The sequence below is a fragment of the Falco biarmicus genome, chromosome 13 (assembly GCF_023638135.1).
Source record: "Falco biarmicus isolate bFalBia1 chromosome 13, bFalBia1.pri, whole genome shotgun sequence".
Taxonomy (NCBI): Eukaryota; Metazoa; Chordata; class Aves; order Falconiformes; family Falconidae; genus Falco; species Falco biarmicus.
In genome coordinates this window covers 7421761-7442591 of record NC_079300.1, presented here as the reverse complement: position 1 = coordinate 7442591, position 20831 = coordinate 7421761, and the positions used below count along the sequence as shown (strand labels likewise).

Genomic DNA, 20831 nt, shown 5'->3' with positions numbered 1-20831 from the left:
GGTCAGAGGGATCAATTAAACTGAACAATTTGGATCTCTCTCACAACTACAAGTCAAGAAACCCCATACAGAAATACCTACCATAAGATAAGATTTAAAATAAGTGATCATTAAGACACGTAAAATGTTCTAGAACGTTTTTGTAGGACAAGAGTGCAGCTTTGTGATTCTACTTTAAAGTGTTAATGTGTGTTCAGTAGCCTTAATCTACTCTGACTAGCTCTTAAAAAAAAAAACAAACCTTCAAAGTCTAAATACGTGCTTTAACCTTACCTTTCTCTTGGTCAAGTCCACTTCTGCTACACGCAATTACATTGCTAAATGAATCATTGCACAAAAGTTCCCTTCTAAAGCTTATTATCAGCATCTGACTGAAAACAGCGCAAAAGCATTAAGCTTACTGAAAAGCAAAAGGCGTCAAGCTCACTTTTCTCAACCACCAAAAATGGCCTGATTTTGAGAACAACAACCACCACCACCACCACCCACCACCCCATCTGGCAAAGAACTGCAATTTTACTACTGCAAATCATAAACTATGGATGCTATCTCCTCCATCCACAAAATACTGCACCTCCATACAGTCGTATATAAGTAAGCACAAGAAAGTTGTGCCCTGTCATTTCATTCCCACGGAGAGGATGTAGAACAAAGCACCTAGAACACTGCCACCATGAACAGAAGAAAGGGAAAACCAGTCCAGTTCTGTCCTGGAAGGTGTGAAGAAAAACTCATACCTAGCTGTGTACAGATACTTATCTTCTCACCTGGTATGTTTATCTCTTAGTATTCCCCAATATTAAAAGAAAACTATTACTCTAGAAATTTGACTAAAGGTACATTTTACAGAAAAAGGGGAGGAATTTAATCTCCACCAAGACTCCTCTATACTGCCATATAAATGATAGAAAGGGTGTGTATATGACAGCACGTATACTTAGAAATATTACACACAGATACACACTCCTTTGGGTAAACAGAAAGCAGCCTTAGTATAAATAGGAAAGGTATTCCATAGTTCAGTGAAGAGACTCACTTTGCACATGAGCATAACCCAACAACTGCTGCTCTACCTCGCCTGGGACAGCACACACCCTGTCAGAGACTGGATATTAGACATCACATAACACTAGATGATAAGACCGAGTGATGCTAGAGAATGGCAATACTAAAGCTTCTTTGCTTTGCTTGCATTGCAAATATCCTAAAGGAAAACTACTTTTGAGGACAAAAAACAACAAGGCAACAAAACATCAAGTTTGAAGTCTCATATTCCTGAAATTTTTGCTTCTAGGTCCAGAGGTCTGGCTGCCACAACTGCCTAGATACGTCAGGAAAGATTTGGCTTCCTTCTGCTGCAGGAATGCAGCAGATTAACCTAATGCGTTCGATGAAACCTTGTTTGAGAGAGGAGAGTGCTGCTGGCATCAGCCTGATGTATATGAAAGTAGACAAGCTACAAAGTTTAAAGAAGTGTGGAAACTTTACAAGATAGTTTTGCAATTAAAAAAGATACAATGAAATGGACAGAAGTTGTCAAAAGAATTTTCATGTTGTTTTATATTTACTGAAATAAGTATTGATTGATACTTTCACAGTTTCGCTGCAGTAAGCATTAGATTAGGGCTATTGAACTAACTCAATATGATGCATTGCATGACAGCAAGAAAAATTAAACAGTTCAAGCTGCAATCTTGTCAGATCTCAGAACCCAGACAGGACATGAATGATCCGATATGGAAATTCCATGAAAAGATGAGAAATACAGCTGGGAATTCAGGTCCTGTTCCTACTGAGCAAATGCCCAGCAGATTTGGTTCTAGAGGCTGACTTCAACCCAGGCTTCTGACCATGGTGATCACTAACCATTGCCAGGAACACCTTTTGGAAGTTAATCCTCTCGTTCCTGAAAAGCACTCCAGCAACACAATCAGCCATCTCAACACAGAACAGCCCTAGCTTACAAAGCTCACATATACAGAAATAAAAACCAATGGGTTTGGAGAGTCCATGAATGTAGCTGCTCCAAGTATTTTTATTATTTTAATGACAAGGAAGACCTCTATGGTTAGAAAACAGGGCAGTTACAAATAGGGTACTCCACCAATCTTCCAGGTAAGAAATGCCCTTCACTCTCCATGCCAGACAGAAGCACTGCACTCTTTACTGCACAGCAACAACGGAGTGACTGAAAAACAATTACCCACAGACAAGATTTTCAAACCACTCGACCACAAAAATCTCCCTAGAACCACTGTATACTCTCAGCATATCAGGTTGTCATATATCCTTCATTAAGAGGACCACAGAACCACATTGAAACAACAGCACAAAGGGTTTCCCCCTTTACACTGCAGGCCTAGGGCGGGAGCTTCCACAAACTAATGGTATGTTCCACTTGCTGAAGAACGGTCTATTCTAAATAAGTGACAGTACGCCAACGCTCTGCAAAGTTACAGCAACGTTCACTCTGTAATATTAAGATGATTGTGTAGATTATGCTGGAGGAAATTAAGTGCTGCTACAGTTCACTAATAATTTTCACACTTTGGATTCCTGTGGTTATTTCACAGGACTCCACTTACATGTCACGTGTACTAGCTTGCAATAGGTTCACTCTCCTTAAGAAACCTCGAAAACATGCAACCTAATCTTTTTTAAGACTATTAGGTAAAAATCATCACATGAACAGTAGCAACAGCCTGCCTCAGAAGAAATCCTGCCAAGTTTTAGTTTCCCGTGCTGTCAATGCCCTCCCATCAACCTCACTCCACTGTGAGTTTTCATGTTACACTGACTTTACCACTGCCATAAAGGATAGCATAAACATCCCACATTACTACAATGGAAATAATTTGTGTGCCCACTCTTGATCAAATAAGCAAGGAACATGATTTACTTTTGATCTGAGGAGGTTGATAACCTTGAGTTTTAAACTGTACCTGGCATTTCCCTGATCTTCACTTGCCATAAGAAAGGTAGAAAGTCCTCATCTGCAAATTACTAAAAATAATCAGTTGCAAGATGTGACCTTGGATAAAGCAATGTTAAATTGGCCAGCAATTTTTTCTGAGGCATCATTGTTATTAACTTGCAATTTTTTCATTTCAGTCTGCCACTGATGCTTGGCAGGTTATAATTTTTCATTTTCTCACTTGGCTGATGTTCACTCAAGTAGAGATTATGGAGATAGTGGTGAAGAATTTTTACAAAGAGATTTTTTCATCTTTCAGTCTATCGTATCAGGACACAAATAGTCCTTATGAATGGTGGGTTACCTTCTAGGTATAATAGACTATTGTTAAAAGATCCTTTCAGTATTCCAACGGTAAGAACCGTTCTTGTCTTATCTGGAATTCATGAGGTCTCCAGTGCAATAGACACTTGTACAACTACTAGCAGTTAAGTGCAATCCCATTGGACGTGATGTGGCCTAACTGCACTTCCATTTTAAAGTTAACATACAATAAAAAAATTACAGTTTTAGTGAATTAGTCCTTTCCCTTGAATTGACCACTTTTTTTTTTTTTAAGCCATTAATCACTTTCTACTAAAGGAGAGTATTCCCCACTCACGACAAAGCATGTTTGGCTCCACATCAACTTCCTACACTATCATCATTCCTTTGCTGCTAATTTAATGCATAAAAGTTGTAATAAGCAGCTCCTCCCAGTGATCCACTCTGGAAAAGCACTTCCTATTTTTTAAGTATTTGATGGGATCTTTGGTGGTGGGATGTTTGGTGGTGTTTTTTTTTTTTTTAAATAGCCTCTGTTCACAAGAAAAGTGTCCAGAATATAAATATCTAACTGAATACAAAACAGATCCAAAAACGCAGTTTCATTTAAGTTGTTCTGCCTCTGGTGATGAACCAAAGCATCCTTCTGCCAGAAGATCCATTTTGTGACATTTATCTTTGACTAAAAATACCTGTCCCCCAAGCAATTCTGACACAGGAATTGTACATGATATGCTGTGAGTATTTGCAGACCTTTCCTCATTAAAAAAAAAAAGATTTTTCTATTACTATTATTCTAGTTAGAGCTTCTGCTAGAAGATACGTTGCGAGGAGAAGTCAAAGAACACATTAAAGCCTGGTATGCAAGAAGTGTAAGTCACGACACAATGCACTATTATCAATCTGAAACTACGATTCACATGAAGCTGGAGACACTCTGACATTGTTACTACTAGATCAGCATTAAGTTACAGCCCAAAGAATACTAACACAGCATGACAAAACATGTCATCGCTTACCTAATTACCCATTTTCAGCCTTCCTATACATACCATGAATGTTCAGTTCGAAGCAGCATAGGCCTATTGCAATCATTGACCTGACTGCACAAAGAAACAACTTCACATTCATTGACATTGCCTTTGCTTTGTCATTTTCAGTTGTATTTTCAAGTATTTATTATCCTAGCAACTGTCTTGCCACATATTTCATTCTTGATACACTGATTGCCATTGACGATAAGCATCGTCATTCATACCACAAGATTACAATTTTTGCTGATAACCAGAGTGATATAATAAGGTTTCTGAAGTCATACGACTATACAGAACTGTAATTCCTAGATCTAATTCACTGCTTTTTATTGCAATTTCTGAAATTTCTTTAGAAAGACAGCATACATCACTCATTTTACAGACTTGCAAGCACAGGAAAAAAAAAAAAATCAGCCTTGGCCAAGGCCATATAAGGGAACAGTAGCTGCATCTGAATATTGGTATTTACAAAAAAAAGAACAAAAAACCTTCAGTTCTTAAAAAAAGATGGGTTTAGACAATTTTCTTAAAGTTCATGACTACATTTCTAATAGCCACATTGTCTAGCAAACAACAGAATATGTCAGCTGAGGAGCTCCCTAAAAGCCTATTCCCCAGCTTCCACAGAGCAACTAGTTTTCTGTTTCCTGGCTTACAACCCATGGAAAGCTGCTTCTAACATCTCCTGGTCCCACTACACATACAGCAACACCACAAAATCAGCACACAGGGAGAAGAGGAAACTCCATGTTTCTTGCAGGCTCAGAGCATCAAAGCTGCCTCCTGGGTAGCTCCGGCAGGTAAGGAATCCTGCACAGCACTGATCCTGCTCTACTTTATGTAGATTTAATGCTAGTTTGGCTCTACAGAGTTTGCTGAATCACGTAAGTGCTACTCATACAAAATGTAAGTGCTGTTCTTGGTATTTTAATTCTGATTCTAATAAATTATTTTGTTTAATTAACTTGAAACTAGGTTGGAGAAGTTATATTTTTGATACTGAAATACAAATTACTTTATAAACAGGGGGTTGGGTCTTAGATTTTTTTCTTTCACCTCTCAAACTGGACTCCTCCTATAAGCTGATTAACATTAATTTACCTCAGTTAGTGACCTCTTGTTCCAGTCAAAGCATATCATGTGATCTAAGGGGCGGGGGGTGGGGGTGGGGAGAATAAAAAAGGACACAACTAACTCGTGTTAGTCAAGTCGTTATTAGTCAAAACAGCAATACAACACACTCAAAGTCTTTCCATACATTTCTGTCCACCAAATTAGTTGTCTTCAAAATACCAAATTTGCATCAGTTCTGACCTCAAGTCCACTGAAGTTTAACAGCAGACATGTTGGATAAGAACAGGCATGAATTACAGATGTGTGGAACTGCAGCTCTCTAGCAACTGCTGTTAAGTAAGGTATCTGCTTCTTGAAAGGAAACAAAATTTGATAGTACTACAACTTAAATTTTAGGGGAAAAAAACCCTGGTTTCAGTCCCTACAGGCCTGCCTAAAGCAAATAAACTCATGCATAAATCAGGAAAAATCAAATTGAAATCAACTATTCATGAATCTCTGTTACTTAAGCATAAAGTTTTCACAAATTCTCATTAGGAATCCAACTCAGAAAGCTACTCCTGAAGCAAAGAATGAAATAAAAATGCATTACACCTTTTGCTGGAGATTTTTTTTTTTTTTTTTCACTGAATCCCACCCTAGTTTTGCACTGTGGCAACATGTTTCAACAATTCAGACTTTTCTTAGGCACTCACTATTGCAGCCCAACCTTTAGAACAGTCTATCCTGCAGATTATATGCTTACTCTGTCTAACAAAAAAACAAAGATACCACCCTCTCCTCCCCAGAGCATCTTTTACTATTAACTAAAAATATCTTTGATGCCCACTGATATGAAGAGATGCAATTCTGTACTCTCACGTTAGTATGGTACGCTCATTTCAAGATTCCAGGTATTGCTCTTAAGCAAGTATTGCTCTTATGCCAGCCTGTGTGCATAAGCACTACATGATACAGACCCTGCACACATGAGAACTGCCGTTGTTCACATGAGCTCTTGACCTTCAACTAAGAAGTCGGACCAGACGGACTGTTAAAGCATTCAGAGCACTAAATGGGCAACCCTGACTCTCCATATTTTGTTTTAGCCATTTGTGAAGCATTTATAGTCATCTGAATTTGCCGGTTACTTGAAGAACTGAAGTCAGTGAGATTTCAGCAAACATTCTTCATTAATTTGTTGAGTTAGCAGAGGGAAGCGTATAATCTGAAATATGTGAATGCTCTGCTGAGCAAGAGCCCTGACTTCAGCAATGGGTATCCAACCTGTAAATCCAGAGATCTGTTTCATTGCCTCCAAATTGGCTTGACTAAAGTAGTCACTATAAAAGCCTAACACCTCAGACACCAGATACCTCAGGTTCATGTTGGATTGATACATACTCCAGGTAGTCTTTTATTCTGCCTAACACTCCCACACATTCCCACTCCAAAAACTTGGATTTGAAACAATGTCAGAAGAAGCCTAAAGAAAAACAAAGGTTAGCAGCCGGGGGAGGAATAAACCTTGTCCAGATTTTCACATCTAAACAACAGAAAGACCCTAGGCTGCTAACAAAAATAACTTAAAAGTTTACAAATTACAGCATGTATTTTAGTAGCAGGCTATTTGGGGGGGGAAAAAAACAAAACAAAACAAAAAACAAAACCAAAAAAACCAGACCACACACACCAAAAAAACAAAAACACAACATTGCAATATTAATCTATACTCCATTAAAGGAAGACCAATTAAAAAAAAAAAATAACCACCACCACCACACAAGGCAAAGAAACACTTTCCAACAGTTTGATTTCATTACATCCAATTGCAAAATCCTGCAAATTTTAGGCTGTGTGTATTTATTTTGTTCAAGTCTGACCTGTTGTTCAGTCCATGTGACACAGCCAAGGGAGTACTTCAAAAAACACAAGTACTACAAAAAATGCTAACAGCCTTCAAAAACACACTCTGGAAAAGCTCCAGAAGTTTCTCATCTTAACAGTATCTTAGACAAGCGCTGAACCCCTCTTTACTTAGTATTGCTGTTCTTGTTATAAAGCACTGATAAACCAGACTCTCAGTACTGAGTCTGCAGAAATACTCCTGATTAATTTTCTTTGGCACTTCCTTTCATTTTTTAACCAGCTGAAGTAACTAACAAAATACAGTGCAGCCCTCTGAAGACTCTGATCAGTATACCATGACAGTGAAGATTAAAAAATGTTCTTGAAAACAGAAATCACACACGCCACTGCATGTTATGGTACAGTCAGGGCCTATAGGACTATCAGAAATGTAGTCTTAAGCCCTGAATTAAAAAAAAAAAAGAAAAAAGAAAAAAAAAAAGAAATTACCAGGAAAGACTGAGGTAATATTTGCATTAGCTTCTGTAAATTAAGGAACTTCTCGCTGCATACAGAATGTTCCTATGAAGAGTTATTTAGCTAACCAAGACGATTCTTATGTAATTCCTTGACGAAAATCTAGCCAAGTTTCATCTATTTCCAGATTGCTGCCTTCCTTTTGTTTGTAAAATATCTACCCAAGTTGGTTTCTACGCCAAGCAAATCAGACAAGGGTCAGTGTGCATTTTAAGCCAGTTTGTGAGGCACATCTCATATCACTGTAAGACAATGTCCTCTATACTTCAAAAGTTTCAAAGAAAATTCTCTTCTTTTTCATTTTTCTTCCTAAACCAGTATGACTCTGTGTCAGTCTGCACCTTAAATGGAGGTACATTCACATAACAGGATGGAATACTTCACATTACACAAGGTAACTGAATAGATGTTTCCAGATGGAACTCCTCTAAAGCAAGACATAAACAATAAATGCATTAACATTCCCTAGGGAGCACCGTAATAACAATCCTGAAGTTTTTCTACAGCTTTCAGTTAATTTATTCTAGAACCAATGGTGTAAATGCAAGCCTTCTAACAGAATAAAAACAAAATTTTCACTACTGTGATTTTAAGATTTAAGTATCTTGACAGCTCCCCTTTAAATCACATTTATTTCAATTCTGAAAATTAATTACTTTGATAGATCTTTTACACTGGCATTTTTATGCCTTCTCAGGACATCAGTGATTTTCAGACATTTGAACTGGTACTAAAAATAATTATGCACTAAAGGTCAAAAAAGGTTTTCCCCCTCTTTTTTTGGTAACACTTCTATCTTATCTTTCTAGGCAGTGTCATTAATTAGCTCCTTTCAGCCAAACTAAAGAAAAAGAAGTGTCTCCGTTAAACATAGAAATAATTGGACTTCAAAACTGAATCAAACAAAGTGCTAGAAAAAGGGCTAAATTACTTAGGCTTTTCCACTTCGAACTTATTATACATCTAGAAAGAAATTTTCTTTTATAAAGAAAAAAACAACTAAGCCAAAGAGCAGAAAATAGTCCTTACATATCAGTATTATTTTTCAAAAATACATTTAATCATGAGAAAGATGGAAAAAGAGTAAGGTTTTTCAAATTTCTCATTTATGCTTCAATGACATACCAAACAAAAACCAATTCTGCATTAAGAAGAAGCATCAAGTATTTTACTTAAAATAATTCAACTATAATTTGATATTTGCTAGCACTTTTTTCCCCTTCTTGGTATTGGAGCACAAATCTTTCACTGGAAGGAAGACTGGATAATAGCTACCTTACACCTTGCTCCACTCTTCCCAAGACAGTCAATACATCTGCTCTCAGCTACTAATACACAAAGACAACTCTATTGAACCCTGATCTATTAGCAACTAGACAACAAACATGTTTCAATCTTAGCATTATACATACTAATGCCTAAAAGGGATACCATCTCAGGTTACTTTCACAGAATCTGAAATAACAATACAATAGTTGTTCAAACCATGTAGTTCTCAAGAACCACACATTTCCTTTAATACATCTTTGATTCCTCTTAGGAGCTCAGAAAAAATCCTATAAATATTCTCTACAACCTTTCTGGAACTATTTTCAAATTCAGAAGCCACAAAGCTATTTGCTCAAGATTGCACATACATAAATAAATTCTTGTATGTTTATATACTTTAGTATATAACCACCATGTATATGAAAATGTGTATTTCATTTCAGTTCTCTACAGTCAGAGATACACCAATAATTTTTATGTGCAAGAGCCATCTGCACATTACTCAAAATAAACCAGCAGTATGCTCCTTTTTACAAACAAAAGGGAACAATGAAAAAATAACTTAAAAAACAAACAAACAAACAACTCCATCCGTGTGCCACCGAAAGATCCTATGTTTGAACACACATCCCAGGAAACTTTTTGCTCCTGGGAATTTCTGGTTCTGAAGTGCTGGACCTTTGAACATTCAAATTAATAAAAGAAAATTTAAAAAAAATGAAATATCCCCTATTTTTTTCTGCAGACCAGACCTTACTCTAGAAAACTGAAGTGTTCTTTAGAACTGTTATAAAAACTGAAACAGTTGTAAAATACAAATGCAAATTTAATAAATTTAAACTTTCATAGTTTCAAAGTTAATTATCCACTCACCTTTAAAATCTAGACTTAAATGCCAACATACAAAATATATCAAAAGAATGAAATGTCTATGCAGAATAATTTTTTGTTATGCTGGAGTATTAACAGTGCAAAAAGCAAGCTAAACCACATGGGAAATGAGTATTTTCCTACACACACACTTATGAAAAACAGCTGTTAGAAAACATGAAGAAAAAAACCTTTTTTTGACCAAGGATGAAAGGGAGAAAGCATGTCCCAAAATACTCATTTTCAAAGTGTTACAAGTAGGTAGATGAAGCAAATGAAAAGAAGCCACAACTCAGTAATCAAGAAAAGCTCTGTATAACATTTGCAGAGTCTGGTAACGGATGAGAACTAGAGATGCAATTTCCACCCCCCACCCCCAGACCACCACCCCCCTTGGAAACACCATGTTCTCTACAGCCTCTTTGCTCACTACATACATTTTTTTACTATTTCCACGAAGACAAAAATCAAACCATCTGGCTTGTGCCAGACATACTTGCCCATGTTCTATCTGTTTTTCAAATACCAGACACTCATCAAGCATCTAATACATGTGATTAGCTAGTAGGAAAACAAAAATTCAATCTCATTTAAAAATATCTTTGCATTTGTTCTCATTCCATCCCAAGAGAAAACTGGATACTTTTGCATGCTTGTCTGTGACTGAGAAAGACGACTGAATAACTAGTAGTTCAAGGTGTTGAACATATGCTCACATATCAGCTCTGGGCCAACACTTTGGCCTGAAAACAAGACCAGGCTTCTCAAAGTATTTCAACATACGCCTCTCTTGTGTAAGCACTTACATAAACAATATCGTATAGGGCTTACACTCAATTGATACAGTAAAAATTTGCAGGAATGCAGAACCTTACTACTATATTTAAAATTTCAGAGGCACATTTCTGACACCATGTCTTCCCTTTTTAATTGGATTTTTTTTTTCTTTTTCCCACTTTGGTGCATGTCCAAATGGCTGTTACTGTCCCATTTACAGAATGCAGAAGAGGGCACTGTGTCACTACTGTCTCCTTCAACAGTTAAGAGAAGCAGCAACCAGATCTGTCAATGGTTTTCTTCCACAGGTATTGTTACAGACCTCTAAGTGAGTAAACCCACCAATATTTTAATAGGCTTCCGTAATTCAGCCTCAGACAGTCTACTACACTAGCCAGAGGCACAGTAAATTTCACTTTATATAGAAGTGACCCCCAACATTCCTGTTTCCCCCTCAGAGCCAGTTTCTTCATACTGTACATGCTCTGCAATGGTTCCCACAGCAACAGCCAGCATCAACAGGAAGATTACAAAATTTGGTAAGCCCCCAGCATACTCCTTTATTTGCTGTAGATACAAGGTGTGTACCTACAGCAGTTCAATAGTCTTTGCTGCCTTCTAATATTACACTTTCAAATATGCATGCAAGAAATAATTTCTGTACAAGAGTTCATATGGATTTGATCCTACTAGAATAGTTATAAAACCACATTATTTGAAGCGAATCACCAGAAGTATGCTTTTTAACATGCCCAAATATTGTCATTAAGAAGTAACAACAACCAACTAAGCAAGGGAATAGTGAAAGACAACTAATTTAGACAGCAACACAATGTAAATCCCTGCCCTTAGTCTCACGCAGCATAATGTTTGTGATTCACAGATGTAAATTTATTAGAACACATTTATAAGAAGGCATGTTTAATAATTTATTGTTTCAATGCAGCCTGAAGTTCCTACCTATGAATTCCTCTGAGATTTTACTGCCAAACTATTTTTTCCTCCCCACAATTGGCATGACCAGTGGATTTCAAATTTCACATTAGAAGACAAATCAGAAAATTAATCTGTCAGCTATTTTTTCCTGGGAGTTTTTGTATCAAATTCAGTGCCCTCAAAGTCTCAGGAATAGACTGTACAGAACCAACTGTGACAGTTGATGGGATGCATCCAAAGGTGTTGAAGGAGCTGGTTAATGTCACCAAGAGACTGCTCTCTATCGGCTTTGCAAAGTGTGGCAACTGAAGGAAGTCGTAAAGACTGGAAGAGTCAAGTCTTAACACTCATCTGTAGAAAGGCACAAATGACGATGCAGGAACTTGAGATCATTCAGCCTCATGTCAGTCCCATCTTGCAGAAGTACAACACAATACAGATTTTATGCAAGCAACCCCTGCCTGCTCATGGGCACCAATCCATCGTACAGAAACACAGTGAAATAAAGCTACAGAGGGTCAATGTCACTCCACACCTTTGTTGGCTTTAAAACACACTGACAAGGGTAATATAACCTGGTATGCTCCGGAAGATCTAGAAACTCTAATTTAACTTAGACAATCTGGAATAAAGCAGTCGCTTCAAAGTGTAAAACTTACTTGATGCCCCACATACAAATACCATCTGCTCTTTTGCAAAAGGTATAACATTTGAAATAACATTCTCTTCTCTTCCTCTTACTACATGCCATCATGAAGAGAATAATTTTATTTATATAAAGAGCCCGCAAAATGAAGTTCCATAAAAACAGGAACATATGGCCAAATAATTCTGAATAGCACTTAGCATATTCATCCGTAAAATAAGAACTATAATGGGTAGATAAATACACCCAAGTCTACTTGGAAATTGCCAGTATACACATGGTTTTCTACAAATAATAATTTTTTTTAAAGAATTCCTCACCCATTGCTCTAACAGATACTTCTCGTTACAGTTTTGCCAAAGTTAATCTTTTCAAACCACAAACTTGGCCTATACCACCTTACGTCACACATACTAACAACAGTCTTGGGCCTATGTCAGTGCATAAAAGAAAAACTCCTCTATTTCATAAAAGTTAATTTTTTTATCCCCATTTTGAACAAAAAGCCTGAAATAAATTTAGCCAATCCCTAATATGAATGTAAATACAAAGTAAGAAAAGGTAGAACTTGCATGGAGTTCCTTAGAATATTAAATAAAATGCCTAAATTTAAACTTAATACAATTAATAATAATTTAAAAAATAGAACAGTCCCAAAGGAAAAATATGTATGCACCTATGAATTACTTTCTCCTATTGCTAAGGAGAAAAATAACACATAGTCCAAGACCTCTACCTTGCACATGCACTCATGCAGGATTTTCTGTAATTACAGCATTTGGAATCCCTGTCTTTTTTTTTCTAACAGTACTTCACACATCTATCATCCACTGGTTTCTAAACCCTTGAATACTTTTCACTGCAGTTTCTTACTAGGAAGTCACTTAGAATATGTTGACTGAGCCCTAAAAAAAAAAAAACCCCACACACTTTTGCAGACATCTCCAACTCTTACACTGATCAATACTACAACAGATATCCTTCTCTTCAGCATGGTTCACGAAACTTTCTGGATACTTGCGTATTATCACTTGAGACAAGCAGCACAATCTTTTTCAGACTCTCAAAAATCCTTCCAGCTGCAGACTTTTCCTGCTCTAATTTGCTGCAGTATTATAACCAGCTGGTCCTCATTGCATACATGATGTGGTTCACCAAACCATGTCCTTTTATCAGTCCTCTGGTCATCACTTCAGTATCTTCAGGGATTTAACCAAAAAGACTGGTCTGAGTGATGCAGGTTTGCCTGTGTCCACTTCATTTATTTTGGCAATCCTCTCGTCACATTGAAGGCTGATTCCTGCTATCTTCTCTAAAAAGCTGAAGTTTATACAAAACAGTAATATCTTATCTGACTTGCACTTCAGCTTGCTTTCTGCTCTTCCTGTCAAATTTAAGTGTCAAAAGGAGGTTTTGCTATTCTGATTTACAATTATTTTATTGCTCCTTATGCTGCTGTCATGATTTAACCCCAGCTGGGCACTCAGCCCCGCACAGCCGCTCACTCACTCCCCTCTGGTCAGGATGGGGGAGAGAATGGGAAGAGTAAAAGTGGGAAAACCGGTGGGTTGAGGTGAAGACAGTTTAACTGGTAAAGCAAAAGCCACGCACAGGAGCCGAGCGGAACCAGGCATTCAGTGCCCACTGCCCACCGCCGGCAGGTGTTCAGGGCCACCCCCAGGGGAGCTGGGCTCCATCACGCCCAGCGGTGACTTGGGAAGGCAAAGGCTGTAGCTCCAGATGTCCCCCCCTTCCTCCCCCAGCTTTGCGTGCTGAGCGTGACATCATACGGTGTGGGAGACCCCCGGGGGCAGCTGGGGGCAGCTGTGCCGGCCTCGTCCCCTCGCAGCTCCTGGTGCCCCCCAGCCGGCTGGCTGGTGGGGCAGGGCGAGGAGCTGAGAAAGCCTTGGCGCTGTGTAAGCGCTGCTCAGCAGGAACTGAAACATCCCTGGATTATCAGCGCTGTTTCCAGCACAAATCCAGAACACAGCCCCATACTAGCTGCTCTGAAGAAAATTAACTCTATCCCAGTCAAAACTAGCACAGCTGCCTACAACTCCACTAAGCCCAAGACCTGAAAGCATTGCCTGCTAAAGGCATGTAAAACTGAGCACACTAAAAGCCTCAGAGCATTCCCACTGGCTCTTCACTGCAGGAGATAATGCATTATAACACAGATTTCCCTGAAATCTCTGCAGGATCTACAAATCCCTCCTTGCAAACCCTCCAATAATTCACACACACACGGAGTAGGCGCTTCTGTTAACCAGCCTGTTGTAATCAGCAGTTTTCTAAAGCAGCCCAAATGCTCTCTTCTATGAAAGTTACCCAATTAACAGCAGCATTTGTTGTTGGTTTTAATTTCACCTTTCTTTCATATTCTTGATTCCAACCATCTTTGTTTCCACAGTACTTTCATGAAAACTTGTAAGGAAACTTAGCAACCAGCATGTTAATCTAGTACTTACAGATAATGGCCAAGACCTACTAATGCAGAAATTGAGTGTAATAACATCTTTCCATTGCTGAAGAATGTTGTTGCCAACATGACTTAGCTATCTTCAACCTTCAGTACAGAACTTATACAACAAGCTCATTGTCTCCAAACGTTTCAGACATTTTAAAAGTCTTGAGTTAACTGCTCTAAGTTCAACAGTATTGTTATGTACATTCATGTATTTAGATACAGCAAGAATACTGTGATCATCTACTCTGATTCTATAAAACATGGACACAGGCCCCTCTTCACTTATATTTAGCTACCTGTTAAAGGAAAAATACCACATTTAAACTGAAATTTTCCTTTGATGAATATCCTACTATAACCTGTAATAAACAACCCTCATCGCTGAAGATGCTTTTCTTTTTTCTACTGAAAATGTGTCTGGCTCATATTTTAGCTAATCGATCTTGTTATATCATCATTTTCTGCTTCATCATAGAATTTCTGTTCACAATGCTCAAAATTAAACACTGCAATCAAGTCCCTCCTTGCCTTTCTCTTTGATAATATTCAAAATATTGAGCTCTTTTGAATTCCCCCCTCAGGAGCTATTTTCAACACTTATTCATTGCTACAGTTCTTCTCCAATTTCTTTTTTACTTTAGCATTCTCCTTGAAGTACAAGCAACTAAAGTTGACAGAGAATGAGTGAACTCATTAACAACAAATACAAAGGTGTTGTACATTTTCTGGTCAGTCGTATAAAGACTGGATCATACTGAACCTTTCCTTCAAGATCTCGCACAAATTAATCCGTATTTACATGGAAAGTTTTTAATTGAGAAGCTCAAAAACAACAATGAAGACAGAACAAAGCAACAGACCAAACAATCCTACCAATTCAACTTTACAAATGAGACTTTCATATTTCCTTCTCCCTACAACATATGCCTGGGTGGCATTTCCCTCTGATTTTCAAGCAAAAAACACAGAACTGTACGATGGCTGAATCCTCCAGCTCTGTATAAAGGAGGAATGCTACGCTTAGTACAGACAGTTTAGAGTTAACCAGTCCAAGCCACAAATCAAGGCTTACTGAGGTCAGCAACCAACATCAATAAAGTTAAGATACTGAACTTCAACACAAGTAATGGATCAGTAATAAATAATAGCATATTCTCACCTTTATTCAGCTCCTCTATGTATTCTGTGCTTCTCAGATACCTGCAAGATACCTGCACAGAACTACAAGCATGACAAGAAACCAGAATAAACAGTGTTCATGAACCTTTATTTGATTACTTCTTGACTATGTTTTCAGATATTCAAGTCTTAACATTTTTTTCTCTGCTAGATTCTAGCCGACCAATGGCTAGTAGATGGCTCATAGCAAATAACTGCTCTTCTGCCCTCAGCAGAGGCTGCAAGAGCTGTACTTCATTTTTGCTTTACAGAAACTATGTAGTTACCGAAGAATGAATGACCTTTGCTACTTCCCAGCACAGCAATGTTAACCAAGCATACATAACTGACAGAACCAGCAGATGTTTATTTGAGGAGAAACAAAGTGCTTTAATGCACATGTTGCTACGGCTCCAAGAATAGAGTGCATTGTTTTCACCTGACCATAGAATCACAGAATCATTTTGGTTGGAGAAGACCGTTAAGAACACACAGTACAACCATTAAGCCAGCATTGCCACGTCCACCACTAAACCATGTCCTTAAGTGCCACATCTACACACCTTTTAAACTCCTCCAGGAATGGTGACACAACAACTTCCCCGGGCAGCCTGTTCCAATGCCTGACCACCATTTTGCTGAAGATGTTATTCCTACTACCCAATCTAAACCTCCATTGGCACGACTTCAGGCCATTTGCTCTTGTCCTGTCACCTGTTATTTGGGAGAAGAGCCCAATTCCCACCTCAATACAACCTGCTTTCTCAGTCAGAACACACAGTTACTTAATGGAGGCAATTTGCATGTCAGGTTTCAACTCTCAACCATTTCAGCAATGCAGTTAAGTAACATTAAAATCCTAAAGAAAATTCAAGGAAATAACAGGAGAGGGAAAAGTTCCTTCTCCTTACTACACTTTACAATTCAAGTGCATGGTGGGAATAGGGGGAATCAGGGCTTTTTTGCTACTAAGTTGTATAGCTGTGTTGATGTGAGGACTTATGCTGACATGCTCTGGAAATCTAAAACTGCTGAATCGAGAACCAGTACTGACTTTAAAAATAAACAAAACAAAAAACTCCACACAATCAAAAAACCAAAAACCTACACACACATAAGACAGACATATAACCACAGAAGTCAGGAACAAAAACAAGTGTTTTCTTTACTTCTCCAGCAACCTTACACAAGCTTTTGGTACAGAAATATAAACCGGCCAAGAGAGAGGAGGGACACCACATCTAAAAGATCTCAATTCAGAGAAGTTTGGATTGCAATCGAAAGAAAACATACATAAGTTTCAGAAATTTAACAAAAATACAAATATCAACAAAAGAGTTTTGCTGCAGAAACTGGTAGCCAACATAGCAGTCTTGTGAACTAAACTGTGGTGCACAGTCCATAAAAGTGTTAAATGCAAAATTTTATATCCATACAAGTCCAATTCCTCACAGCAGTGCAACAGAGTTCTGCAATTCCTCCTACTGGCAGTCCATACAGAGATTCAGTGGTTGCTGGATTGCCAACAACCAATAGAGAAGATACAAACACAGTTGGTCCCCTCTGCACACCGCCACCTAAAAATGTTCTAGCACGCAGCATCAGAACAAATACGACTGACATTCCTGACACCAGTTAGCAGTTTCTGCTGAGACACATCAGGCAAGGAATCAAGCAAAATTAGTCCCAGAAAGCAACTTCATCCAATCAAACACACAAGAGTCAAAACCCCGTGAAAACAAGAACAGCAGCACTATCTCCACACTGCAGGAAAAAGAAACAACTTTGCCCCTCAAACAAAAAACAAACAAACCAAAGAAAAAAAACCCCAAACAAACAAAAAAATCAGTATCTGTTCCATTTCTCACAGCTGGACATAACACCTGTATTTCATAGCTGATCAGTTTCAGCTATCTTCAGGGAAGCGGTATGACCCTTGTTTTACAAACAAGCAAACCAAAGAGTGATCTGCACAGGAAGGCAACTTACAAGATCCTAGTTGATGTGTTGTGACTTGTTTTACATATCGGCAAACCAAAAAGCTATCTGCACAGGAAGGAAACTTACAAGATCCTAGTTCCGTTCTATCACTATATTCAGAGCCATCTATCAATGACCTCCTCACATTACATTGCATAGTCCTAATAAATTGATTTGCAAATATATATTTAGATGCATGTGCTTAAACACTAAAGCAAATGCCACACTGGGGGGGGGGTGGGGGGGTGGGGTGGGAGGGCAGACACACACACAACACCCACAACACTGCCTAGGCACCAGCTCTGTAGTACATACAAACATTGCACTGCAGAAACGCTATCTTGGTCAACAAAAGTACGTGTAGTAGGAGCACCAGAGCTAGTGAAAGAGTCTGAGGATCTAGAAGATGTCTACTTGACAGATTAACCATAATGAAGATCTACAGCAGACATTCCTTGGAGAATGTGCATCACTAAGAATTACTCTTCTGAAATAAATCTGTTTATTAAGGAGGAGAAAAAGTACTTTAAAGGTTTTGGGGTTTTTGTTTTTGTCTAGTTTGCATTCATACCTTGACGTTATTTAAGAAGGGGGCAAAATAATGCAGGTGTGTACCACAGTTATGTGACAAGCTAAGACTTCAGCTACAAAGATTAACAGAGCAGGAAGTCATATGATTCAGCATGACCACTGGGAGCTGCTACCACAAAAAATCTGCAGCTTTTAACACTCATAAGAACCATGAGCATCTTGTTATCGACTTAGACAATTCTGACATTTTTACCACTTAATCCTTTTTTCTGCTTTAGATAAACAACCTGTACTCAACTCTTCAAAGCAAACAAAACAGCTTCCCATTAATACAAACAGAAATATTACTTCATTATCGAGCAATTTGGCCTGGTAATATTGCCTGAGCTAACATCTTCAACAATGTAAAACTGTTTTTACTTTAAGGATGTGAAAAAAATCACAAAGTTTAGATAGACACTTAAAACAAGAAAAACCTGATGAAACTTGGAGAAAAGTAGTTTTTTCTGCAGGATATTTTTTTTTTCCTTAAGAGAGTGTTGTGTATAGCTCTACAGCTTTTAATTAAAAAAATCCAGCAGAAGAAACTGCAAAAGGTCTGCTACAAAAAGATCATTCTTTGGCTTGTTTCAGATGGTTAACTTTATGGTAGATTATCATACAGTTAAGATATCTATTAGGAATGTGATCTAAGACCAAAATTCAGAAGATACTCATTAGTCTTTTGATAACACTGGAGATAAATGCTGCATTACAGATGCACTGGGACTCATACAAGAGCTCTTTAGATTAAAATTCTAAAAATATTTATAACATGGCTTGATATAGAAGACTGGCATCATTACAGTTTCAGTCATCTAATGCTTTCCATATGCTAACCACCGAACAAATACATTTGCCTGTAAATGCAAGAAATACATACCAAATAATAAATAAACTAACACGAAATGGGCTGTTCAGACTAAGGTAAAAATCTAAGTTATTTCTTCCCCAAATATTTCTGTCCAGATGACTCAGCAACAACACTGCAAATTTCAGCTGAAGTCAGCAAGATACCTCCGTGCCGTTTGCAAGTGCAACTTTTACAGAGTGCATTTTAATTACAGTTTTGAGGCCATGTCAGTTGCGGGAACATTACTGTACAAGAAACTTACTAAAGCCAAGGAGCTCCACCTGGGTGGAGAAACCCAGACACTGTGGGTCACACAGCAGGACTACAGCATTACCCTGTACCGAAACCTGTGAAATTACTCATTTGTGTGACAGATAACCTGAGCATATGCCAAATGAAGGAAGGCAAAGCATGTTTTCATCCAGGTCATCGTTGTTCTGATGGCTCCCAGAAAGTTTTCAAGATGTCATGTACGACTACATGTTGGGGTTTTATATATATATATTTAAGCGCTAACAATGAATTCAACACATAATTCAGTTTCTAAATGTAGCCGAGACAACGCTTATGTCCAGTTTATCGACGCAGCCCAGTGAACAGAAAGCAAATAACAAAACGCTGTGAGTAACGCAAGGCAGTAACTCCGAAGGCAGACAGAGCGGCAGAAGGCAGCCAGCCGGACCGGTGCGAGGCACATTTCCAAGGCAGATTTACCTGTTCTACCGCAAACTGTAGCGTCCTCAAGCCGGGCCCTCCCACCCGGGCAGGGGAAGAGAGACGGCGCTGCCTCACAGCGCGTGCCCCCTCAGCAGCCGCGGGCGGCGCCCGCGCAGTTGGCGCCCGCCACGCGCAGAGGCACGCGCTCCCCTCACCTCACCGCAGCCCGCCGGGCTGGCTCGCACCTACTCTTTTTTTTTTTTTTTTTTTTTTTTTTGTAAACCGAGTTTGGAGTTACCTTTGGGCAAAACACCCACAAAACCGCCTCGGTAGGACAAAGTTCCCCACCACCACCGGCGTGAGGGCGAGCTGACAGCCGGGCTCCACAAGCGCCCCGCAACCCGAGGGGCTGGGCTGCCGCCCGCGGGGTGCGGGGGGGGCCGGTCCCGGGAGTCCGGCGCTCTGCCGGCGGGGCCCGGCCGCTCCGGTGCCGCACCACCCGCCCGCCTCCTCCCCACGCCGCCGCGCCGTTACCTGCCCACCCCGGGTGCCCCGGCGCCGTACGGCTGCCCCGCGCTCGCCGAAGGAGGTTTTCAGCAGCCGTAAAGCGGGGAGCGCGCTCTCCCCGAGCGGCGCGGCGCCGGCGGCCGAGCAGGGGCCACCCCAGGAAGCGGCCCCGAGGGCGGCCAGCGGGCTGGGGCCTGGGGGCGCGGTGCCCTCTCTCGGCGCCGTCTCGGCAGCAGCGGGGGTTCCCTGCCTGCGCGGAGAGCTCTCCCCGCCGCCGTGAGCGGCCGGGCCGGGCCTGTCCGGGGCCCTGCTGACCCCCGCCCCCCAGCCAGCCGCGGCAGAGGCAGGAGAGGCGAGCGGGACCCTGGTGCTGGGGAACGTGGGGAGAGGAAACCTGCAGAAAGCTTTTCACACGCTGTGACAACAGGTGG

At 39.6% G+C, this 20831-nt stretch overlaps 1 protein-coding gene across 5 annotated transcripts in view; it reads right to left on the bottom strand.

Annotated features, from left to right (window-relative positions):
* NAALADL2 (N-acetylated alpha-linked acidic dipeptidase like 2) overlaps positions 1-20524 on the bottom strand; it is a 507046-nt gene extending 486522 nt beyond the window's left edge. For 2 of the 5 annotated variants that reach the window (XM_056358613.1, XM_056358610.1), the window contains exon 1: positions 20428-20524. The gene's annotated coding sequence lies outside the window, so the exon portion shown is untranslated. Of the gene's footprint in view, positions 1-19950; positions 20127-20191; positions 20394-20427 lie in introns of those variants that run through there. The other 3 variants (XM_056358614.1, XM_056358611.1, XM_056358612.1) reach the window with 3 other exon arrangements.
* Positions 20525-20831: the final 307 nt, after the last annotated feature.